The sequence below is a fragment of the Brassica rapa genome, unplaced genomic scaffold, assembly GCF_000309985.2.
Source record: "Brassica rapa cultivar Chiifu-401-42 unplaced genomic scaffold, CAAS_Brap_v3.01 Scaffold0902, whole genome shotgun sequence".
NCBI lineage: Eukaryota > Viridiplantae > Streptophyta > Magnoliopsida > Brassicales > Brassicaceae > Brassica > Brassica rapa.
In genome coordinates this window covers 124,900-152,113 of record NW_022610838.1, presented here as the reverse complement: position 1 = coordinate 152,113, position 27,214 = coordinate 124,900, and the positions used below count along the sequence as shown (strand labels likewise).

The window sequence follows — 27,214 nt, the reverse complement described above, 5'->3', positions numbered from 1 at the left end:
AAATCGAAAACTTAGTCGCGACCTTCCGCCACAAGAAGAGCACTAAAACAAGCTCGCGATTTCTCCCTGTAAACACGAAGGGAAACGATAAATCTTATCAAAACCCCGTAAGTTTGGCTCATTACCGAACAAAAGAAATCTTGATGCGTAAGGGTTTTACCAAAACATGTTTTCCGAAAACATTTCGGAAGGGTAAAACTTGTTCTCCCAAAAACCGCTGAAAAACCCCTAGGTTAATCGCGGAAAAAGGAAACACAACAAATCAATTACACAGCTCGGTCGCTACGTAGCGACCGAGCACGCACACCGCTCGGTTGCTACGTAGCGACCGAGCACGCACTGCTCGGTCACTACATAGCGACCGAGCACGCACACTGCTCGGTCGCTACGTAGCGACCGAGCACACACTGCTCGGTCGCTACGTAGCGACCGAGCACACGCACCGCTCGGTCGCTACGTAGCGACCGAGCACGCACACTGCTCGGTCGCTACGTAGCGACCGAGCACGCACACCGCTCGGTTGCTACGTAGCGACCGAGCACACGCACCGCTCGGTCGCTATGTAGCGACCGAGCACGCACACTGCTCGGTCGCAACGTAGCGACCGAGCACGCACACCGCTCGGTCGCTACGTAGCGACCGAGCATGCACACCGCTCGGTCGCTACGTAGCGACCGAGCACGCACACCGCTCGGTCGCTACGTAGCGACCGAGCACGCACACCGATCGGTCGCTACGTAGCGACCGAGCATGCACACCGCTCGGTCGCTACGTAGCGACCGAGCTCAAGCCAACTCTCCACTCGCTAAGTAGCGACCGAGCATGCACACCGCTCGGTCGCTACGTAGCGACCGAGCTCAAGCCAACTCTCCACTCGCTACGTAGCGACCTGTAAAGCCTCAGAAAGGTCCTCCTTTGGGTTCTACTTTGAATCCTCATCGAAACGCTTTTCGTTTCGTCTGAATCGGAGTTTCCGTTGAGATTTTACGACGAAAACAAGTAGGACTCTTCTTGGCTTGCTTCCACTCGCTGCGTAGCGATCTGTCAGACCGTCAGTCGCTACGTAGCGACCTGTCAGGCCTCAAAGGGGTCCCCCTTTGCGTTCTCCTTTGAATCCTCATCGTAACGCTTTTCGTTTCGTCTCAATCGGAGTTTCCGTTGAGATTTTACGACGAAAACAAGTAGGACTCTTCTTGGCTTGCTTCCACTCGCTACGTAGCGACCTGTCAGACCGTCAGTCGCTACGTAGCGAACTGTCAGGCCTCAAAGAGGTCCTCCTTTGCGTTCTCCTTTGAATCCTCATCGAAACGCTTTTCGTTTCGTCTCAATCGGAGTTTCCGTTGAGATTTTACGACGAAAACAAGTAGGACTCTTCTTGGCTTGCTTCCACTCGCTACGTAGCGACCTGTCAGACCGTCAGTCGCTACGTAGCGACCTGTCAGGCTTCAAAGAGGTCCTCCTTTGCGTTCTCCTTTGAATCCTCATCGAAACGCTTTTCGTTTCGTCTCAATCGGAGTTTTCGTTGAGATTTTACGACGAAAACAAGTAGGACTCTTCTTGGCTTGCTTCCACTCGCTACGTAGCGACCTATCAGACCGTCTGTGACACCCCCGATCGTAGATGACCGGAAATGACACGGTCGATGTTCTTCGATTGTCGATCTGAGGTTCTCAGAATACTTCCGATCGTCTTAGACCAAAAACCAAAGAACACCAACGCTCCTATCGGATATAACTCTAGGCTTTTCAACCTGACAAAGCAATACTCGATAGTTAGTTCGTCCGGACAAGGACTAATATCATATGGAACCAGTACTTTAAAAAAATAACATTTTTTATATATCAATCAAAAGCATCTTACAAAATTTGTTATAAATTAACCTCGAGGTTTTCGGTCAACAAATCTTATACATAAGATATATCAAAATGACTTTGCAGGGATAATAAAACTACCGCTGGCTAATGCTGTTCCTTCCCGTCCTAGAGTAAGGTCTCCCGCCTATTGGTTACCTGCATCACAAATGAGTCATGAGTAACTAGTTTACTCAGTGAGCCTAGTCCCGCACCCCAACATATATTAATAATAATCTCAAGCAATCAACTTCATTTGTATGCAGTGGAAATATATTCCATATCTGGATATTTATATATAAGGAATATTCTTCCATCATTGTGAATCTAATCATATACCTCACTTCCTATTCCTTCCTCTCATATCATTCATATAATCATATTTATATATATATATATATACCAGACCCGAGAAACCACAAAGGCTAAATGAGTCTAGCAAGTCAGCATCACCATCATCGCCATCAGATATTCAAAAATTGAACATCTAACGCTGCATGCAGTTACACGGCCTCCAGGGTGCGACCCCATCATCGTGTCTTCGTGACCTTGTTCCATATCGCAGGACCAATTCACGGTAATCATCATTCATACGGGAATATTTTGGAAGACAGGTTTATAATAAGACTTCACAAGATTAATACTTCCATACTTAATTATATTTAACACTATACATATGTATTAGTACTTGAGAACAAGTACTAAGGTTTGGAATAAACCTCTATGATCATTCATAAATATTTAATAAGTGTTTACACTAAGTAAACACCTTACCAATTCAATATTGATCAAGAGACAAAGCCTATCAATCATCTACAATCAGTACGTTCAATCAAGAAATATTCATTCACTACTCATCAATCATCTATCTAGACTCACCTTTAATCCATGAGATTGGCTAAGGAAGACTAGACTCGAGCTCAACTAAACGTTCACCACTTGCTGATCACTCCCAAAAAGAATTAGGGCAAGGCATGATCTGGCTGTTCTGATCACCCTCTTCGACCATCTGAATTCAAACCACAAGAACTCATGGTTAGATGATCTAAGATGGTGCTAACCTCCAAGCTTAGCTCACGGCTGAACCAATTAAAAAGAGAGATCAAGGTTCGGTTCATATCAGAAATAGAAAAAAAAGCTATGGTTTATTCTGTATATCTCATCTTCTTCTTTCCCACATGTTCTAGCTGTGGCCTGAGGTTGAAGATCAAACCAACAAAAAATTTCTCTTGATTTTTGTTCTGATTTTCTCTCTTTCTTTCTCTGATTTTTCTCTCAATCTCTCAATTTTGTTTTCTGGTTTTCTTGCAGGTCATGGACGACCAGAAGAGAGAAGATGATTTTTATAACATAAGAAGTTGCTTCAGCTGAGGGTTTCACTCCGCACAAAGCAAGGCTGAGAAAGGACATGTGGAGAGCAGCTTCAGCACTTTCAACAACAAGTTGCTGTCCTTTCCCTCCCAAGAAGAAAGCTGCAAGCAGCTCGTGACAATCATGTGACTAAATTAATGAGCAAGCACAGCAAGCAGCTTGTGACTTGCATGTGCTGTTACTGAAGAAGCTAGGCAAGCAGGCAGGTGCATAACATGTGATTTAATACCGAGCAAGCAGGCTGGTGGAGAACATAACTTAGCTCTGAAATTATTTAGGAAGTTGGTCGATAATTTTTAATAATTTTTCAACCAAATATTCCTTGTCTTCGGCCCTCGTTTTGCTCTCGGAAAATCTCGTCCAGCTTAAATAAAAAGAATTCGGCCAAATATTTAAGACTCGACTAAAACTATCAAGGGAAGGTCTTTCGACCACAAGACAGTCCCGTCGAAGCATTAATTTACCGGCTCAATTTTTATTTAAAATTCTGATCGATCAATCTTCAAACTGATCTTAAAGAATTTTCTCGACCAAAATTATATCTGCTCGTGAGGGTTATTACATTCTTCCCCCCTCAAAAGAATTCGCCCCCGAATTCTAAAAACGTAGCTGTACACTCTTTACTGAACAGTCTCTTAAAGGAGTTCTGGATATTAGATCTGACCTTATCTTAATCTGCCCATATCAAAACAATTCATGGTCGATCCCTTGATTCCCCCAACCGATCCTTTCTTTTCTGAGCAGCCACTTTCAAGATAACCAAATTCTTTACTCTGCACAATTTTGTCAACTGCGGTCTGCATACTTTTTCTAACAATCTTGTATCTATAGACTATTACTTCTCAACCTTTTCTATCTGACTTTCCCCCATAACAGCAACATGAAATTTGGAACGTGAGGTGATGTGCCATACGTGAATGTAACATCTCCAGTCCGGTCAATGTTAACTTGATTAACCGTGCAACAATCAAACAAGAACACGTACGATCAATCATGCCAACATGATTCAGACCAGGGGTGCTACTCTCGAATAAACACACTCACCCATTCCAAGAATAATTTCACTTACAGTATTCTTTACACTTCTGATCTATCTGAGACGCTCTTCATAATCTTCTGACTACTACTAGAACTCGACAAGAACCACTTGGTGAAATCCCTAGGCTATTCCAGTGGATCCAAGTTGAACAAGAATATTGAACAGCTTACTTCTAGATAGCAACAACTCTTCCAATTCCTTAAGCATAACTTCAAATTCTCAAGCTATCTGATTGTTCACTATATTCTGATCCTTGTCATCTTCTCTTTTCCTAATGATCAAGATAATGGAATACACATCTTCACCTTTTCCCAAAAGGTCTTCAACTCCCAAGACTGATACGAACGATGCTCCAACACTTGGTAGAATACCATTGTAGGCCATTGGCAACTAGTCTTCTTCCAAAAAAATTATTTCCTCAACATCCTAATTGAGCTCGGTAACTAGATAGCCAATCTCACTCTAGATAGAAACATACCGCTCTAATGGAAGTACTGAGGAATGGGAAAAGGCATACCATAAATTTTAACTGGTAGCCAGTACTTCCAAGAATAAGAACGAGTACTTGAATTCACTAAAGTGAATCCTACTTACAACTATGACAATACTCGGGAACTACAAATACGTGTGGTTCCCAACTCAAACACAATATGGACGGAAAATTCCATCCATATGCAAGGTCTCTTACGACACCTTGATCACAATTCACATTTTTTTTTTAATTTCAATCATTCATAAAATTTTAAAAATGCACACAACACACAATGGGATAAGAAGCAAACCTGTGATTGGACCTTCCAGGGGTTTTCACGGTCCAGTCAACTATAAAGTGTAGGCTCTACCCAAATAGCCTAACACTTGGATGTGGACTAACGGTAAGGAAAAGCGGACAAGTTCAACAAGTGTTATCTTAGGTATAGGTAACGTAGATCGGGTAACTTCATGAGAAAGGGTCACCTAAAATCCTAACTCTTCACAAGAACCACCAAAGCGCGAATGATGCAAGCGTTCCAGGATTTCCCACACTTTGATAATCACGACCATTCTATCCTTTTGAGTCACAACCATAACGGCTCAAGGTCCTCGATCTTGATCCGATGAAATGTACACCAACGACTTACTTAACTCACTGCTTGAAACTGACCTTTGATCTGCACCGGTTGGAAAATAGACAGTCTGCATGACTTGGTTAACTTCTTCAGCAATAATAGCTTCTTTAACATTCACGTCGTACTCTAACATCTCCTCGAAGGTTTGAAACTCCATGGTCTTTTATCTACTCCAAAATTCTTAGCTAAGTTCCCAAAGATTTTCCGTATTATCTTTGGCTTATTCTCCAAACCATAATCGATGAATGAAATTCACTCTACCACATATCTCGATGCTGAAATTGTGGTATATGATTAACTCGACCTGAACCTCTTGGCGGAAACATCCCACTGTACCAACTCCACAAACTGAATCTTCAATTGGTCACATACCTTGTGTAGAAAATACTACATCTTGAACTCATGAAATCTGTCCAACTCGAAGTCAACTCTCTTAAGTAATTCTTGACTCTCGACCAACAACTCATAGCTTTGATCTCCAAATAGCTTGCTGCCAAATCCTTCTTGTAATTCTCTGAACAACGGCCACGTGAATATTATGCTCTGAGTATTGGATCCCAAATCTGCCTCAAGACAAAGTATACTTCGAACGGTTTAGTCCTTCTTCAGTATCTTATGGTCCCAACTTCTTCTTCTTTGCATCATAAGCTTCATGATATTCCATTGCAAACAGAATGCTTCTGGTGCTTCCATCATTTTGTAATACAATCAAACCATCTCTTCCTCCAACGCAAAGCTTGAAACAAATGCTTAAGAAATCATGCTTGTATGGCTCTGGTGCTTGTACGTCTTAGCATTAGCTGGTTAAACTTGAGAAGCCGGAAGAATAAGTGAATCTAAGTGATCATGTGCATTCAAATCGTACTGAATTGGATCACAAACAACACCCACCTTGACATCGATAACACACGGAGATGTATTCGATGTATCAATTATGTCCCATAAATCTCTCTAAAGTATTAGCATCCCCCACTAAAACTCAGAAGAACAGCATGAAGGCATGAGGTTACTGACTTCTAGCAGGACGGTAGTGAACCCCACCATGAGGGAAGCAAACTCGAGCATAATGATAGTAACACCGGTAAGCACGGTTCACCCGTTCAATCTTGTCTTGGTGCTTCTGCTATGAAAGATCACGGTTAGGTAACTACCCATGACTATCTTTCCTAAAATAAAGGAACCAGCCAGCATATCCTAGTTATCCTTGCAACTCTTTTTGACTCGAAAAACATTTGAAACAAGTCCCATTCCAGCATCGTATAACCATGCTCTGATACCACCTTTGTGACACCCCCGATCGTAGATGACTGGAAATGACACGGTCGATGTTCTTCGATTGTCGATCTGAGGTTCTCAGAATACTTCCGATCGCCTTAGACCAAAAACCAAAGAACACCAACGCTCCTATCGGATATAACTCTAGGCTTTTCAACCCGACAAAGCAATACTCGATAGTTAGTTCGTCCGGACAAGGACTAATATCATATGGAACCAGTACTTTAAAAAAATAACATTCTTTATATATCAATCAAAAGCATCTTACAAAATTTGTTATAAATTAACCTCGAGGTTTTCGGTCAACAAATCTTATACATAAGATATATCAAAATGACTTTGCAAGGATAATAAAACTACCGCTGGCTAATGCTGTTCCTTCCTGTCCTAGAGTAAGGTCTCCCGCCTATTGGTTACCTGCATCACAAATGAGTCATGAGTAACTAGTTTACTCAGTGAGCCTAGTCCCGCACCCCAACATATATTAATAATATCTCAAGCAATCAACTTCATTTGTATGCAGTGGAAATATATTTCATATCTGGATATTTACATATAAGGAATATTCTTCCATCATTGTGAATCTAATCATATACCTCACTTCCTATTCCTTCCTCTCATATCATTCATACAATCATATTTATATATATATATATACCAGACCCGAGAAACCACAAAGGCTAAATGAGTCTAGCAAGTTAGCATCACCATCATCGCCATCAGATATTCAAAAATTGAACATCTAACGCTGCATGCAGTTACACGGCCTCCAGGGTGCGACCCCATCATCGTGTCTTCGTGACCTTGTTCCATATCGCAGGACCAATTCACGGTAATCATCATTCATACGGGAATATTTTGGAAGACAGGTTTATAATAAGACTTCACAAGATTAATACTTCCATACTTAATTATATTTAACACTATACATATGTATTAGTTCTTGAGAACAAGTACTAAGGTTTGGAATAAACCTCTATGATCATTCATAAATATTTAATAAGTGTTTACACTAAGTAAACACCTTACCAATTCAATATTGATCAAGAGACAAAGCCTATCAATCATCTACAATCAGTACGTTCAATCAAGAAATATTCATTCACTACTCATCAATCATCTATCTAGACTCACCTTTAATCCATGAGATTGGCTAAGGATGACTAGACTCGAGCTCAACTAAACGTTCACCACTTGCTGATCACTCCCAAAAGAATTAGGGCAAGGCATGATCTGGCTGTTCTGATCACCCTCTTCGACCATCTGAATTCAAACCACAAGAACTCATGGTTAGATGATCTAAGATGGTGCTAACCTCCAAGCTTAGCTCACGGCTGAACCAATTAAAAAGAGAGATCAAGGTTCGGTTCATATCAGAAATAGAAAAAAAGCTATGGTTTATTCTGTATATCTCATCTTCTTCTTTCCCACATGTTCTAGCTGTGGCCTGAGGTTGAAGATCAAACCAACAAAAAATTTCTCTTGATTTTTCTTGTGATTTTCTCTCTTTCTTTCTCTGATTTTTCTCTCAATCTCTCAATTTTGTTTTCTGGTTTTCTTGCAGGTCATGGACGACCAGAAGAGAGAAGATGATTTTTATAACATAAGAAGTTGCTTCAGCTGAGGGTTTCACTCAGCACAAAGCAAGGCTGAGAAAGGACATGTGGAGAGCAGCTTCAGCACTTTCAACAACAAGTTGCTGTCCTTTCCCTCCCAAGAAGAAAGCTGCAAGCAGATGGTGACAATCATGTGACTAAATTAATGAGCAAGCACATGCAAGCAGCTTGTGACTTGCATGTGCTGTTACTGAAGAAGCTAGGCAAGCAGGCAGTTGCATAACATGTGATTTAATACCGAGCAAGCAGGCTGGTGGAGAACATAACTTAGCTCTAAAATTATTTAGGAAGTTGGTCGATAATTTTTAATAATTTTTCAACCAAAAATTCCTTGTCCTCGGCCCTCGTTTTGCTCTCGGAAAATCTCGTCCAGCTTAAATAAAAAAGAATTCGGCCAAATATTTAAGACTCGACTAAAACTATCAAGGGAAGGTCTTTCGACCACAAGACAGTCCCGTCGAAGCATTAATTTACCGGCTCAATTTTTATTTAAAATTCTGATCGATCAATCTTCAAACTGATCTTAAAGAATTTTCTCGACCAAAATTATATCTGCTCGTGAGGGTTATTACACCGTCAGTCACTACGTAGCGACTTGTCAGGCCTCAAAGGGGTCCTCCTTTGCGTTCTCCTTTGAATCCTCATCGAAACGCTTTTCGTTTCGTCTCAATCGGAGTTTCCGTTGAGATTTTACGACGAAAACAAGTAGGACTCTTCTTGGCTTGCTTCCACTCGCTACGTAGCGACCTGTCAGACCGCCAGTCGCTACGTAGCGACCTGTCAGGCCTCAAAGGGGTCCTCCTTTGCGTTCTCCTTTGAATTCTCCTCGAAACGCTTTTCGTTTCGTCTCAATCGGAGTTTCCGTTGAGATTTTACGACAAAAACAAGTAAAACTCATCTTAAACTCCTTGGCTTGTTTCTGCTCACCCTACCTCCATCTTTGCGTTCACTTTCGAATCCCGATCGAAACGTCTCTTATTTCGCCTCGATTGAAGTTACCATTGAGATTTTATAAAAAAAACCGCAAAGACCTATTTTCTCGCATGGATTCAGATTAATCGTATAAAACGGCGACGGTTAACTTAACACCATAGCCGCCTTAACTATACGATTACGTTGAACCTTTTTACAAAAATCAACGTCTTATCAAAGGAGAAGACAACAGTCAAGTTCGGAAGATAAATATCAAGTTTCAAAGGATAAACACCAATATCGGAAATGGCGAACATACACGAGAATAGGAAACGGAAATGAGCACGCAAAACTGAGAAGGGACAAAACTGCATCTTCGAGAGAAGTAAGGTATTTCCGACTTGAAATTTTTGAAATCAGACTTGGAATTTTCGTAGGAAATTACTTTGAGGCTGCCATAGAACTTTAGGGAACGTAAAACCTAGGCGGATAGTCTAGCGAACTAAGTTTTAAAGCGATTTTTCCTCTCTCGATATATTGTTCCATAATTGTTCATCCAGATCTTGCAAACCGATCTAAACTCTTCGAAAGTCGAGAAACGATCGCCACGCATATCAAGCTCGCTTCCTAAAGAGAGAAAAAGTTAGAGACATGAACGTCGTCTTAAAACCGATTCGTTTCTGGCAATTTTCTCAGAACCGACATATCCCAAGTCGTCAACGTGGAAACAACCAAATCACAGTCCAAGCGTCGTCTATAAATCATCCCGAATTATCGATCATTCCAAACATCAGAAGAGAAAACGTACACAACCATTCAAAGTATCGGTTCAACCGTTTTCTTTCGTAAAAAAAAAAAAATAAAAAGGGGGGAGTAGGTACGTATACTATACTCGTATACTCCCAAACTTCAAAAAACTTCTGCAAATTGTCAAGAATAGGCAAACGACAATCTTAATATCCGTCTAAACGCTAGCAACATATCCAGACGATCATGAACATAATCTCAAAAACTATACATCATTTCTTGTCGCAATCATGCGTACAGAAAACTTGTACCAATATCAAACTGAAACTCGACGATTAGCCAAAGTTTTAAAAATTTCTACGAGAAATCTTCAATCACCAAAGCATTTCTTTCAGTTTCCGTTGTACCAAGTAAGTCACGGAAAAGCATCAAAAACATTTGCAACGAAGAAAACTCGAGAATATATGTAGCATCGTGCACATTAAAAGGAGCACTTTCCTCCCGATGGTTAGCTAGATCCACTTCTGGTTGACCAATCCGTTCAAGAAACGAATGTGTCATGAGAATCCTCTCGAAAACCTATGAAAAACGTTCCGCGACTAGATCGTATTGAAATAAACTTCGGTAATACTCCATGGGTAACTCCAAGCAACTTTCACCTAAGATCAAAATCACAGCGGGAACGTTTCTCGTAGAACCCGCAGAAACAATGCTACTTTGACATATTTATACATATCACTGATTTACGACCTTCGTAAAATCGGTTATATGATATGATAAATTATCGTATAGCCCACAGTCGGAAATCATATGATAAATTCTTCGTAACGAAACTAAGTCCTAACAACCAAACGGTTAACGGAAAATCTAAACTTTTCGAAAATTGACCAAGTTCAATACGCTCCACAATTCACTTTAAGCCCGCAACGGTTTAACCATAATACGCGGCATGTAAGGAAAAATTCGTAACAAAGCTTCTAGAGCTATACGAAACATCCTAAAAAATGCACGAAATACATCTTGGAAGGCCAACACTTCACAAAGCACTATGAAGGAAAACGCTTGTTCCCATGGACAAATTTACACGACAACTCAGTCATAATTCCTCGATCGCAAATAAAACTATTAGCATCCAAACATGAACAACAATTTTGGCTGCGAACATTCGTAGTCAAACTAGAATGTTTTTCAAACGCATGGCTAAGACTAAACCCTTGCAACATCGCGAAATATCTTCAAGCCCGCGAACATTTCAAGCACGAAACGTGTCATACGAAAGAATAACAAATCTTCAGCATCGCGAGACGTCGCAGACGCCTGAAGATTAGTTCTTCGACAAAATTTCCTTCCTCGATAAAAACACCTTCATGGAAGACCAAACAGTCATACGCACTAACATCTTCTCAAAAAATATTCTTCGCGAAGACTCGAAACGGTATTTTTTACCATTAAGTTTGTTGCTGATCACAACAAACTCTCAACGTCCTAAACAGACATAGCCATCTCACGAAGATGACTCTCTTACATCCGACACAAGGATAATAGCGCTATAAAAGAAATCCGAAATTTTGGTCCAGCACTTCCGGTCTCCGGAGAGATGCTTGATTCGTATCAAACAAGTCGTATAAGCCGAGAACCTATCGCGGACTTTAAATCGATACGAATCAGGAAGAAATCGTAACAGGAAAAACGATAGCCGGCCAGTCACCGCACAATCCTTAAACCGAAAGTAAACCTAGGTCTTGCCCTAAACCCAGCGCACTGGTCTCTAACATCTCTAGGCATAGTATCAAACACCCTGATACGAGATCCCAAAATTTGTCTCTTTGCCAATATTCGAACGTCTTCAGAAAATCCCGCAAGTTTACACACTGCGGAAAAATCTCGAAACAGATTATGGATATGGCAATTCACACAGAGTTAGATTACGAGACGACAACTCGTAGTCTTCCCTCTACACCCATACAAAATGCCATCGGCAGCAACACGCCTTATAACCGCTACATAAAAACTAGACCATAAAGGTCCTACTGGAAAACTAGTCGTAAGAACCTTAACTCCAAGACGAACTACGAAAGGCTTGATCCCTTCAACAAGGGTACGTAGGCAGCCGTCATAATGCGCAGCCCCAATCTTATCGCGTTTTCTACTTTTAGGAGAGCGAGAAGATCACTTACCACAGACCTTTTCAACCAGTAATTCCGCCTAACTTGCCTAACTTGCCAAGCCACTCGCTAGAACCTCACACTAGAAACTCATGGTTCTAACGAGCTGGGGGGCTAACTGTTGGGGTCAAAATCGGTCACGACGGAATCAATGTCTGAAAGTTCGTAAAAATCAGCATAAACGTTTCTACGAAAAGTAATCTTCGTAAAGATATCTTTACGAAGAGCCTTGCAGTAAAAATCTCGTCCAAATCTCAATCGAACCACTAAATACCGATTGTCCGAAGGCAGCGGACATGTATCCAAATCGGCCGCGGACAAGCTCGAGTATGGAAATCAGACCACAGACAAGCCAAGCTCGATCGATACGCGGCGACCAAGCATGAAAACAGCTCGAGCCAAAGTTCGGTCGCTGCGTAGCGACCGAGCTCTTCCGACCATCGGTATGACACCAGTCCATGCATTCTCGTCAAACCTTCAAATGCTATCTCCCGAAGACCATAGCGAGCTCAGTCTATGTTTTCTGCTATTCTAAATCATCGATCAAACTTCACAGATTAGAAACCGCGGAAAGTTCTTTCTTTGTCGAAAGAAATTGTAGTAAACTCTTCGAGTCGGAAGACAGCCCAAAGGGACCTAAAACACGACTCGACGCCCATCCTGTGATTTCTTAACCAAAGGCCCGTAAACCAAAGCCCGGTTTACGCTTGGTCCACAAGGAAGGATAAATGTCAAGTTTCCGCGGATAAATACGGAAGTTTTGAAGATAATTGTGAAAATTGGGAAAAATGGAATATCTCCATTTTTACGCTATGACGGCTTAAGGGCAGAAGAGTAAAAGCGTAAACCGACCTTGGAGCTAGTATATAAGGAGTCCTAGGCGAGGAGCATTGGGAGAGCTTTTAGATTCAGAATTCTCTGCACTTAGAAACTTTAGGCTTTATTCTCGACAAGTTCGGTTTCTATGACTGGCACACAATTACTAGACGAACTCGCCCAGGCAGTTCAATCTCTTGTCCAGCTCTATCAATTGAACTACGTTCGGCTTGATCCTCGAAAGGGGTACGTAGGCAGCCTTTAACAAGGTTCAGTCCGAAATCAATCAAAAACCGTTTCTTTATCTATTTCGTCTTTCGTTATCGAGCTGCGACTAAACTAGGTTTGAGCTATTAGGTCGCTAGAACTAAGTAACTCGCTGACAGCCTTTGCGGCCAAAGCTTTCATGATCTCTTGTAATGATCGCAACGCTCTTACGCGGACTCGAAATAAGATCAACTGTTTTCCCTAAACTCGTTTGTTATCTTTTCATAATTTCCGCATATATTTGGTCACTTGTCGTTGGGTCCTGCAGAGATCCGGGACCTCTGGGAAATTAGGGTTTTCCTAGTTTCCTTATTTAAACGGAAATCGACAGTGCAAATTTCGGTTCCACATAGACGACATTCTAAAGAGAGATATGGGCTTGGTGTCTACAAGGACCGCAACCTGGAGAGTTGGGTCAGTGACACAAGTCATGTCTTTGTATGGGTGCTTGATGGACCACTTGATAAGATTTTGGGTTAAATCTCTATCAAGTGGGGGAGACTTGTATATATGATGATCAAGACGTGATCAATGAGAAGGAACAAGTAGGGAGATGCAACGAATTGGTTTGGTAGAACCAAACGAGCATGCTACATGTTCCGGAAGAAAAGAGTTCGGTTGGAACCTTTTTGTCTTGAGACAGGAAGTCAGCACCACTGGATTCGAGGACGAATCCATTCTAAGTGGGGGAGACTTGTCATGTCCCCGATCCTGGATAGGATCATCCGGACATACCTTGGTGCGAGGAGACAGACCAGTCAGGTCACATGACCTAACGACAAGCGTATCATGGTCCATTAGAATGGTTAAGGGAAACATATAGCTGAGACTTAGCCAAGACAAGGCGGAGGCAAGCTCAAAGGAGTGGTCGAGTGTTTCGGTAGCTGGACGAGGTCCGGGTGAAGCTCAGTCATCTAGGTGAAGCTATGATATAGTAAATGATCAGAATGGATCATGGGAAAACGAAGTCTAGGTCTGGAAATAGACCAAGGGACTTAGAAGGATTGAATAAGATGAAGAAAGCAAGCTGGACGAAGTTTCTAGCAGCTAGGCGATGCAAGCAAGAAGCTCAACGACCTGGACGAAGCTCGGTTGGAGCTCAAGTAAAGTGTGTCAGCTCCCTGAGCTGGATGGACTAGCTCACTCAGCTGGGTCAGCTGGGGATCAGCTCAACTCAGCTGGACTGAGTGTTCAAGTCTTGGGCAGTTGGGCCGGGTCCGGATAGTGGCCAGGCCATGTTGGCGACCCGTGTGTGTGCCGATGGGCTGGTGGGCTCTTGGGATTGAGCCAGGTGCATGGGCAATCCGTGTGGGATTGTTCTGTACATGTACAAGAGTGGTTTGACAGTTCCAGGACGTCTGGTAACTGCCAGAGGCGAAAGGGTGTGATCTGGACCATTGATTAAATCAATGACCAGAAATGATACCGAAAGGGTGCAACCTTTGGAAAGGTAACTACCCCTTCTTATATAAAAGGCAGGCAAGTCCGTGCCTTTGAAGGCACGCCAGGGCTTCCTCATACATCCTGAAACACAAAGAAAACCAGAGAAAAACAGAGAGATGGTCGGATTCAACAATCCAATACCAAGAGGCATTCAAAGGCATCAAAGAAGCAGTTTTGCAAGACAATCAAGAGGGGAGTTGAGAACGACCCTCTGGTGAGTTTTGATTATTGTTTGACACGCCCTGGGCTTTCTATACATTCATACATCACACGCAAATAGCCTGGAGAGAAGATAGGAGGCCGGATCCCACTTCCAATGGTTTAGACAGCCTTGAAGGCAGATGTATGTAGAAAGGCAGTTCCATGGCCATTGAAGGGGGAAGTGATGCACGACCCTGTGATGGTGTATGATCATGGATGATCACGTCCTAGGCTTCTTCTACAGCCTGGGGACACACGGAAATGGTTAGGGGAGAAGGGAGGAAGCCGGACTCCACTCTTAGAGGCCAAGATAGCCTTAAAGGTTGATGCAGTGAACAAAGTGGTTTCATGGGAGTTCCATGGAAGGGATGATGGGTCCGACCCTTGAATGGATCTTATCAATACTGAAATTATATGATAAGGATTGATAGAGGCGTGCACTAGAGGAGCATGGCCGAACAAAATAAGAGGAGGCACATGATCTAATCAGATCATGTATAAGGTAACCGATTTTGTAAATACTTTCCAGTTTATATTTCTGTCTCTTGTGGTGTGATCAAGGCCAAGTATGGCACGCCCCTTGAAGACTATATATTGTGATATAAACTAGGTTTACATGGTGTAATCTGTTGGATCAGACTTTATGGCACTGAGCCATGGCCTTGGCCGGTTCAGGAATGATGTCCATGGCCTTAGCCGGGCTGTTCTTGATCGAGATCTATATGTTTTGGATCGGTTCTTTGGAATCTGATAATGGGAATCTCTTAGTTATGAATTATCATGAGTTTTCATGAATTTTAATCATTTTTAGGAATTGATTTGATGATGTCCACTTTGGGCCGGTTTGGCTGATCTTGGCCGAGATCTCTAGGATCAAGGTCGGTTCTGAAAATTCTGACTATGGCATTCTCTTAGTTTGGAATTATCATGAATATACATGAATTTTATTTAGTTTTTGGATCACTTTTGAAATCGGCCAGATTTGGGTTTAATGAGAAATTGATCGATTAGTTATGGAACCAGCCATGCAATGATAGATCTTTGTGTTAGGTTATCGGATCATATGCTTGTGTATTGTGAAGTGTTTGTCACTTATGATTATTGATCATAAGGAATGTTAGTTATCAACCTTGGGTTGGTAAGCTATGTGCAAAGCATTGGTTAAGAGCCATTTAGAAGAGTCTGGCTAGTACTTGGTGGCATGGACCATAAGTACTGAGCTTGAGTGTTATTATTCAAGGAAGGCCGTGTGTTATCTGATCATTGGTAAGGATGGACGACCTGATCCAATAGATGATGGGTCAAGGTGTCTGATCAGATTGATCAAAGGACGCACCGGTTGTCAAAGCAGTAGTGATCAGTTTCGTGGGGACATGGTTCCATGGTCGGTTAGGTATGTGTGAAGACTCATCAGTTCTAGGTCATGTGGGGTGGTTGGTTGATTGACTTAGGATCTGATGGGCATTTTTAGTCCATAAGATGGACTTGGTATCATAAGCTGATAAGCGAAAGGATGTTGAATGAAGCATGAGCCGGGAACGGTCAAATGCATGTCCTTAGCTGTTTGAAGAATTCTCAAGGGTTACTTAAGTCAGTGGGGATGGTTGGCTGAATGACTAAGTGCCTAGGGGAGTTGTTTTATGTGTAAAGAAGCTGGACGCAGTATATGGCAGCTGGCCATAGCTCGGACTCAGCTCTGTTCGAGTGTGACAGCTTGATCAGCTGGTTTACGAGTTCATTCAGCTAGAGTAGCTGGGCCGATGAGCTAACAAGCTCCGTGTATGTGGCTAAGGTATGATCTAGTAACTCTTGCGTAGTTCTAGATAGAATTGACTAGGGGAATGGAACCTCAGATTTGTATGACTTGATTCGGGTCTAGGATCGATTTTTGAGCTAGCTGGTAGTTGAGAATACTAACCATTAGCTGAGGTGATTCGACCGGACGAGTACTAGATTGGATTTAGTCCAATGGTTAAGTATATATTATTCCGCTGTGCATAAGTTGAAATGATCTAAACTATGGAATGACTAAGATAGTCGTAAGTTAAGATCTAGGTTAGCCCTCGCCTATGGGCGATATTATAGATAAAAGGCAAAAAAAATTTAGAGGTTCGGTCGTAGTATGGACCGAGCGACGTGAGGCATCGATTGCGGCCTAGTCGGCCGGGATTGGGTCTTACAGTGGGTGTCCGTCAGCACACACAGCACGTCTGTGTGTATCCGTCAGCACACACAGGACGTCTGTGGCTGTCCGTGTGTGTCCGTCAGCACACACAGGACATCCGTGGCTGTCCATCAGTACACATATCAGCACGTTGGGCCTTGGACTCAGCACGCTGGCCCTTCTCGTGGACTGTTTGGGTGATTTTGGCCCACGTGGGCTGTCAGTTCAGTACACACAGGACGTCCGTGGGTGTCTGCCAGCACACACAGGACGTCTGTGGCTGTCTGTCAGCACACACAGGACTTCCGTGGCTGTCCGTGTGTATCCGTGTGTATCCGTGTGTGTCTGTCAGCACACACAGGACGTCCGAGGCTGTCCATCAGTACACATATCAGCACGCTGGTCCTTGGACTCAACACACTGTCCCTTCCCGTGGACTGTTTGGGTGATTTTGGCCCACGTGGGCTGTCTGTTCAGTACACACAGGACGTCAGTGGGTGTCCGCCAGCACACACAGGATATCCGTGGCTGTTGGTGGCTGTCCGTCAGAACACACAGGACGTCCGTGGCTGTTCGTGTGTGTCCGTGTGTGTCCGTCAACACACATAGGACGTCCGTGGCTGTCCATCAGTACACATATCAACACGCTGTCCTTGGACTCAGCACGCTGACCCTTCCCGTAGACTCTTCGGGTGATTTTGGCCCACGTGGGCTGTCTGTTCAGTACACACAGGACATCTGTGGCTGTCCGCCAGCACACACAGGACGTCCATGGCTGTCCGTGTGTGTCCGTGTGTGTCCGTCTTTGTCCGTAAGCACAAACACGACGTCTGTGGCTGTCCATCAGTACACATATCAGCACGTTGGTCCTTGGACTCAGCACACTGGCCATTCCCGTGGACTGTTTGGGTGATTTTAGCCGACGTGGACTGTCTGTTCAGTACACACAGGACGTCCGTGGGTGTCCGCCAGCACACAAAGGACATTCGTGGCTGTCTGTGGCTGTCCATCAGCCCACACAGGACGTCCGTGGCTGTCCGTGTGTATCTGTGTGTTTCCGTGTGTGTCCGTCAGCACACACAGGACGTCCGTGGGTGTCCGTCAGCACACATAGGACGTCCGTGTGTGTCTGTCAGCACACACATGACGTCTGTGGCTGTCCGTGTGTGTCCATCAGCACACACACATGACGTCTGTGGCTGTCCATCAGTACACATATCCGCACGTTGGGCCTTGGACTCAGCACGCTGGCCCTTCCTGTGGACAGTTTGGGTGATTTTGGCCCACGTGGGCTGTTTGTTCAGTACACACCAGACGTCCGTGGGTGTCCGCCAGCACACACAGGACGTCCGTGGGTGTCGGCCAGCACACACAGGACGTCCGTGGCTGTCCGTGTATTTCCGTGTGTGTCCGTCTGTGTCCGTCAGCACACACATGACGTCTGTGGCTGTCCTTCAGTACACATATCAGCACGTTGGTCCTTGGGCTCAGCACGCTGGCCCTTCCCGTGGACTGTTCGAGTGATTTTGGCCCACGTGGGCTGTCTGTCTGTACACACAGGACGTCTGTAGGTGTCTGCCAGCACACACAGGACGTCCGTCGCTGTCTTTCAGCACACACAAGATGTCCATGGCTGTCTGTGTGTATCCGTGTGTGTCCTTCAGCACACACAGGACATCCGTGGCTGTCCATCAGTACACATATCAGCACGCTGGTTCTTGGACTCAGCACGCTGGCCCTTCCCGTGGACTGTTCGGGTGATTTTTGCCCACGTGGGCTGTCTGTTCAGTACACACATGACGTCTGTGGGTGTCCGCCAGCACACATAGGACGTCCGTGGGTGTTTGTCAGCACACACAGGACGTCCGTGGGTGTTTGTCAGCACACACAGGACGTCTGTGGGTGTCCGTTAGCACACACATGATGGCCATGGGTGTCCGTCAGCACACACAGGATGTCCGTGGCTGTCCGTGTGAGTGTCCGTGTGTGTCTTTCAGCACACACAGGACGTCCGTGGCTGTCCATCAGTACACATATCAACACGTTAGTCCTTGGACTCAGTACGCTGACCCTTCCCGTGGACTGTTCGGGTGATTTTGGCCCACGTGGGCTGTCTGTTTCGTACGCACAAGACGTCCGTGGGTGTCCGTCAGCACACACAGGACGTCTGTGTGTGTCCGTCAGCACACACAGGACGTCCGTGTGTGTCCGTCAGCACACACAAGACGTCCGTGGCTGTCCATCAGTACACATATCAGCACGTTCGTCCTTGGACTCAGCACGCTGACTCTTCCCGTGGACTGATTTTGGCCCACGTGGGCTGTCTGTTCAGTACAAATAGGACGTCTGTGGGTGTCCGCCAGCACACACAGGACGTCCGTGGCTGTCTGTGTGTGTCCATGTGTGTCTGTCAGCACACACCAGACACCTGTGGCTGTCCATCAGTACACATATCAGCATGTTGGTCCTTTAACTCACCACGCGGGCCCTTACCTTGTACTGTTTGGGTGATTTTGGCCCACGTGGGCTGTCTATTCAGTATACACAGGACGTCCGGGGGTGTCCGCCAGCACACACAGGACGTCCGTGGCTGTCCGTCAGCACACACAGGACGTCTGTGGCTGTCCGTGTGTGTTCGTGTGTGTCCGTCAGCACACACAAGACGTTTGTGGGTGTTCGTCAGCACACACAGGACGTCCGTGTGTGTCCGTCAGCACACACAAGACGTCTGTGGCTGTCCATCAGTACACATATCAGCACATTGGTCCTTGGACTCAGTACGCTGACCCTTCCCGTGGACTGTTCGGGTGATTTTAGCCCACGTGGGTTGTGTGTTCAGTACGCACAGGACGTCCGTGGGTGTCCGTCAGCACACACAGGACATCCGTGTGCGTCCATCAGCCCACACAGGACGTCCGTGGCTGTCCGTGTGTATCTGTGTGTTTCCGTGTGTGTCCGTCAGCACACACAGGACGTCCGTGGGTGTCCGTCAGCACACATAGGACGTCCGTGTGTGTCTGTCAGCACACACATGACGTCTGTGGCTGTCCGTGTGTGTCCATCAGCACACACACATGACGTCTGTGGCTGTCCATCAGTACACATATCCGCACGTTGGGCCTTGGACTCAGCACGCTGGCCCTTCCTGTGGACAGTTTGGGTGATTTTGGCCCACGTGGGCTGTTTGTTCAGTACACACCAGACGTCCGTGGGTGTCCGCCAGCACACACAGGACGTCCGTGGGTGTCGGCCAGCACACACAGGACGTCCGTGGCTGTCCGTGTATTTCCGTGTGTGTCTGTCTGTGTCCGTCAGCACACACATGACGTCTGTGGCTGTCCTTCAGTACACATATCAGCATGTTGGTCCTTGGGCTCAGCACGCTGGCCCTTCCCGTGGATTGTTCGAGTGATTTTGGCCCACGTGGGCTGTCTGTCTGTACACACAGGACGTCTGTAGGTGTCTGCCAGCACACACAGGACGTCCGTCGCTGTCTTTCAGCACACACAAGATGTCCATGGCTGTCTGTGTGTATCCGTGTGTGTCCGTCAGCACACACAGGACATCCGTGGCTGTCCATCAGTACACATATCAGCACGCTGGTTCTTGGACTCAGCATGCTGGCCCATCCCGTGGACTGTCCGGGTGATTTTTGCCCACGTGGGCTGTCTGTTCAGTACATACATGACGTCTGTGGGTGTCCGCCAGCACACATAGGACATCCGTGGCTGTCTGTGGCTGTCCGTGTGTGTCCGTGTGTGTCCATCAGCACACACAGGACGTACGTGGCTGTCCGTGTGTGTCCGTGTGTGTCCATCAGCACACACAGGACGTCTGTGGGTGTCTGTCAGCACACACAGGACGTCCTTGTGTGTCCGTCAGCACACACAGGACGTCTGTGGCTGTCCATGTGTGTCCGTCAGCACACACAGGACGTCTGTGGCTGTCCATCAGTACACATATCAGCAGGTTGGGCATTGGACTCAGCACGATGGCCCTTCCCGTGGACTGTTTGGGTGATTTTGGCCCACATGGGCTGTCTGTTCAGTACACACAGGACGTCCGTGGGTGTCTGCCAGCACACACAGGACGTCCATGGATGTCTGTGGCTGTCTGTCAGCACACACATGACTTCCGTGGCTGTCCGTATGTATCCGTGTGTGTCCGTGTGTATCCGTCAGCACACACATGACGTCAGTGGCTGTCCATCAGTACACATATCAGCACGCTGGTTCTTGGTCTCAGCACGCTGGCCCTTCCCATGGACTGTTCGGGTGATTTTTGCCCACGTGGGCTGTCTGTTCAGTACACACAGGACGTTCGTGGGTGTCCGTCAGCACACACAGGACGTCCGTGGGTGTTTGTCAGCACACACAGGACGTCTGTGGGTGTCCGTTAGCACACACATGATGGCCATGGGTGTCCGTCAGCACACACAGGATATCCGTGGCTGTCCGTGTGTGTGTCCGTGTGTGTCTTTCAGCACACACAGGACGTCCGTGGCTGTTCATCAGTACACATATCAACACGTTAGTCCTTGGACTCAGTACGCTGACCCTTCCCGTGGACTGTTCGGGTGATTTTGGCCCACGTGGGCTGTTTGTTTCGTACGCACAAGACGTCCGTGGGTGTCCGTCAGCACACACAGGACGTCTGTGTGTGTCCGTCAGCACACACAGGACGTCCGTGTGTGTCCGTCAGCACACACAAGACGTCCGTGGCTGTCCATCAGTACACATATCAGCACGTTCGTCCTTGGACTCAGCACGCTGACTCTTCCCGTGGACTGATTTTGGCCCACTTGGGCTGTCTGTTCAGTACAAATAGGACGTCTGTGGGTGTCCGCCAGCACACACAGGACGTCCGTGGCTGTCTGTGTGTGTCCATGTGTGTCCGTCAGCACACACCAGACACCTGTGGCTGTCCATCAGTACACATATCGGCATGTTGGTCCTTTAACTCACCACGCTGGCCCTTACCTTGGACTGTTTGGGTGATTTTGGCCCACGTGGGCTGTCTATTCAGTATACACAGGACGTCCGGGGGTGTCCGCCAGCACACACAGGACGTCCGTGGCTGTCTGTCAGCACACACAGGACGTCTGTGGCTGTCCGTGTGTGTTCGTGTGTGTCCGTTAGCACACACAAGACGTTTGTGGGTGTTCGTCAGCACACACAGGACGTCCGTGTGTGTCCGTCAGCACACACAAGATGTCTGTGGCTGTCCATCAGTACACATATCAGCACATTGGTCCTTGGACTCAGTACGCTGACCCTTCCCGTGGACTGTTCGGGTGATTTTGGCCCACGTGGGTTGTGTGTTCAGTACGCACAGGACGTCCGTGGGTGTCCGTCAGCACACACAGGACATCCGTGTGCGTCCGTCAGCACACACAGGACGTCCGTGGCTGTCCGTGTTTGTTCGTGTGTGTCGGTCAGCACACACAGGATGTCTGTGGCTGTCCATCAGTACACATATCAGCACGTTGGTCCTTGGACTCTGCACGCTGACTCTTCTCGTGGACTGATTTTGGCCCACGTGGGCTGTCTTTTCAGTACACATAGGACGTCTGTAGGTATCCGCCAGCACACACAGGACGTCTGTGGCTGTCTGTGTGTTTTCGTGTGTGTCTGTCAGCACACACAAGACATCCGTGGTTGTCCATCAGTACACATATCAGCACGTTGGTCCTTGAACTCAGCACGCTGGCCCTTACCTTGTACTGTTTGGGTGATTTTGGCCCACGTGGGTTGTGTGTTCAGTACGCACATGACGTCTGTGGGTGTCCGTCAGCACACACAAGACATCCTTGTGTGTCCGTCAGCACACACAGGACGTCTGTGGGTGTCCGTCAGCACACACAAGACATCCTTGTGTGTCCGTCAGCACACACAGGACGTGTGTGGCTGTCCGTCAGCACACACAGGACGTCTGTGGCTGTCTGTGTGTGTTCGTGTGTGTCCGTCAATACACACAAGATGTTCGTGGGTGTTCGTCAGCACACACCGGACGTCCGTGTGTGTCCGTCAGCACACACAAGAAGTCTGTGGCTGTCCATCAGTACACATATCAGCACATTGGTCGTTGGACTCAGTACGCTGACCCTTCCCGTGGACTGTTCGGGTGATTTTTGCCCACGTGGGTTGTGTGTTCAGTACGCACATGACGTCTGTGGGTGTCCGTCAGCACACACAAGACATCCTTGTGTGTCCGTCAGCACACACAGGACGTCTGTGGCTGTCCGTGTTTGTTCGTGTGTGTCCGTCAGCACACACAGGACGTCCATTGCTGTCCATCAGTACACATATCAGCACGTTGGTCTTTGGACTCAGCACGCTGACTCTTCTCGTGGACTGATTTTGGCCCACGTGGGCTGTCTGTTCAGTACAAATAGGACGTCTGTGGGTGTCCGCCAGCACACACAGGACGTCTGTGGCTGTCTGTGTGTGTCCGTGGGTGTCCGTCAGCACACACAAGACGTCCGTAGCTGTCCATCAGTACACATATCAGCACGTTGGTCCTTGAACTCTGCACGCTGGCCCTTCCCTTGGACTGTTCGGGTGATTTTGGCCCATGTGGGCTGTCTATTAAGTACACACAGGACGTCCGTGGGTGTCCACCAGCACACACATGGTGTCCGTGGCTGTCCATCAGCACACACTGGACGTCCGTGGCTTTCTGTGTGTGTTTTTGTGTGTCCGTCAGCACACACAGGACGTCTGTGGGTGTCCGTCAGCACACACAGGACGTCCGTGTGTGTCCGTCAGCACACACAGGACGTCCGTGTGTGTCCGTCAGCACACACAGGACGTCCGTGGCTGTCCGTGTGTGTCCGTGTGTGTCCGTTAACACACACAGGACGTCCGTGGCTGTCCATCAGTACACATATCAGCACGTTGGTCTTTGGACTCAGCACGATGGCACTTCCCGTGGACTGTTTGGGTGAATTTGGTCCACGTGGGCTGTCTGTTCAGTACATACAGGACGTTTGTGGGTGTCCACCAGCACACATAGGACGTCCGTGGCTGTCCGTGTGTGTCCGTGTGTGTCCGTCTGTGTCCGTCAGCACACACAGGACGTCCGTGGTTGTCCATCAGTACACATATCAGCACGTTGGTCCTCCGACTAAGCACGCTGGCCCTTTCCGTGGACTGTTTAGGTTATTTTGGCCCACGTGGTGATAGAACCAAAATAAGGATCACTCTTTCGGTAAGGTTGATATGAACTCAGATCCGAGAGGATTGAGAACTGATGGTATGAACGGTGACACTAAGTGTGACACCCCCGATCTGGTCTAAGTATAAGTTTACTCGACCAACCGTGCAACAATCAAACAAGAACATGCACAGCCGATCACTTGTAACTGAAACCAAACCGAGAAGCCACAATGTGTACATAAACGACTAACCCGAAGTTCCCGAAATAAATCCAGGTACCTTAGGCCAACCGCCTAAGTACACATATCCTATTAGATACAACCCGAGGCTTTACAACCTTAAGAGTAATACCCAACAGTTGGTTCGTCCGGACAAGGACTAATATCATTTGGAAGCCGTACTTTAAAAACATTCTTTATACATTATATACTTATTCATTTAAAAGAACCTTACAAAATCTTATAGATTAACCTCGAGGTTTTCGGTCAACAAACCTTATACATATAGTATATCAAAACGACTGCAAGGATAATAAAACTACCGCTGGCTAAAGCCGTTCCTTCCCGTCCTAGAGTAAAGGTCTCCCACCTACTGGTTACCTGCATATCAAATGAGTCATGAGTAACTAGTTTAATCAGTGAGTCTAATCCCACACCAAAAGACATATCAATAGTATCCCGAGCAAGCAACACCATTTGAATGCAGTGGAATTATATTCGATAATTAATATAATTATAAGGCCTCTCAATCCATCCATGTGAATCTATCTTAAACATCACCTCCACGATACCTGCCAATCACTCACTCTTAATAAATATATTTGCTAAACCCGGAAAACCACCAAGGCTAACCGAGCTTAACGGGGAACAAATATAACCATCATCTCCATCAGATATTCCAAGATAGAACATCCAACGCTGCATGCAGTTACACGGCCTCCAGGGTGCGACCCCATCATCGTGTCTTCATGACCTTGATCCATATCGCAGGACCAATTCACGGCAATGCGGGACTTTCGGGAGAGTGAGTATACAATAAGACTTCACATGATTCACACTTATTAATAGAATACTTATAGTTTAGTACTTTAGAACAAGTACTAAGGCTCGGGATAACCTCCAAGAATTATTCTTATTAATTCTTACGTATTTAAACTAGATAAATACTTCATATATAAATATAGATCAAGGGATAATACTTAATCAATCAACCATAATTACTCCTTAATTAATCCATGATTAATCCTTAATTAATCCATGATTAATCCTTAATTAATTCTTAATTAATCAACCATATTCAATATGCAATCATGCATACTCATTCATAATTCATTCATCATCTATCTAGACTCACCTTTAAATCCATGAGATTGGCTAAGGAAGACTAGACTCGAGCTCAAGCTAATCACACTTCACTTCTGGATCACTCTCGGTTCAGAACCATCACAAGGATCCGGCTGATCCGAATACTCTCCTTGGCCATCTGAATTAAAAACATAACAGTTGGAACATAAGGTTCACTAGTCTGGTTCAAGAAGAAACTCAACTCAGTTCATAACATTTCAGTTCAGTTCTCTCATATCAGTTCGGTTCAAGACAGATTGATACCAGTTCAGCTCGGTTCAAGCTTTAACAATTTAACTCGGTTCATATCAGCTTAGTTCATGCCCAGCTAACTCCGGTTCTAATCAGTTCCCAACAGCTCAACTCGGTTATACTCAGACGACATCAGTTCAAGACAATTTCAGACCATAGACAGCTTGGCTCAGATCAGATCAGAACATACTCAGCTCAATTCAGTTCTAAACAAGATCAAATCAGTTCGGTTTAATTCCCATAATTCTTATCAGTTCGTCTACTGGTTCTATGAGACTGATTAAATCATAAACCAACCAATACTGAAGAGAACAAGACCTTAGACAACTGATCCTGACAGGTTAACTAACATACAGCAATTGGTTCTCATCAAAACATGGCTGAATCAAGAAGCTGAAGCTTACCGGTTTTACTCAACTAATTAAACTTGACTGGTTGTCTCTCTTCAAGCTAACCACGAATTAACCTGATCAACACCACAAGAATTCATGGTTGGATTTATTCAGAATTTATCTCCAGTGTAGGCAAACCAACAAAACTTCTCACAGAAACTGATCCACAACCATCTTACCGATCAAAATCAAAGGCTGAAGAACATGGGTGATTCTAACTCTTGGACACCAAACCTTCAGCTCTTAACCACACCAGAACACACTGGATAAAGTCACAGGATGGTGAGAAAGGTTTGTCCATGCTCAATTCTCTTTTCTGAATTTTCTTTCTGAATTTTTCAACTAGTTTTTCTCACAAATTTTTCTCTCTTCTTTCTCTCTTTCTCTCTGAATTTTTCTCTGGTTTTTCTTGCAGGTTATGAACGTTCAGAGGAGAGAAGATGGTGTTTTATAACATAAGAAGTTGCTTCAGGTGAGGGTTTCACTCAGCACAAAGCAAGGCTGAGAAAGGACATGTGGAGAGCAGCTTCAGCACTTCCAACAGCAAGCTGCTGTCCTTTCCCTCCCAAGAAGAAAGCTGCAAGCAGCTGGTGACAATCATGTGACTGAATTAATGAGCAAGCAGGCAAGCAAGTAGGTGCAGGTCATGTGACCTAATTACTGAGGAAGCAAGTAGGCTAGAAGGAGCAAAGCATGTGACTGTTCAGAAATAATTTTAAGAGTTTTGTCGATATTTTTCGGACTGTTTCGACTAAATATTTTTCATCATTCGAATCTCATCCTGCTCTGAAGAAACTCGTCCAGCATGAATAAAAATCGACAATAATAATTAACACTCGACCAGAACCATCAAGAGATGGGTTTTCGACCAAAAGACAGCCCCGTCGAGATTAATTCACCGTGTTGATTTTTATTTAAATTCTGATCGATCAATCTTCAAACTAATCTTAAAGAATTTTCTTGACCAAAATTCTATCTGCTCGTGAGGGTTATTACACTAAGGGTTGCGGAATAGCCCAAAGATACTACCAGACTTCGATCGTTGCCGGATGTGACGCACCGGTCCAAGAAAAGACGGATCGAAACTTGGAGATA

The 27,214-nt window shown here is 45.5% G+C and overlaps 1 long non-coding RNA gene across 1 annotated transcript; it reads right to left on the bottom strand.

Annotated features, from left to right (window-relative positions):
• Positions 1-4,150: 4,150 nt before the first annotated feature.
• On the bottom strand, positions 4,151-6,706 carry LOC117131407. Its single transcript, XR_004454600.1, has 3 exons — positions 5,369-6,706; positions 5,218-5,225; positions 4,151-4,824 (listed from the first exon to the last, which is right to left on the bottom strand). It is a non-coding gene; the product is annotated as an uncharacterized LOC117131407 (long non-coding RNA).
• Positions 6,707-27,214: the final 20,508 nt, after the last annotated feature.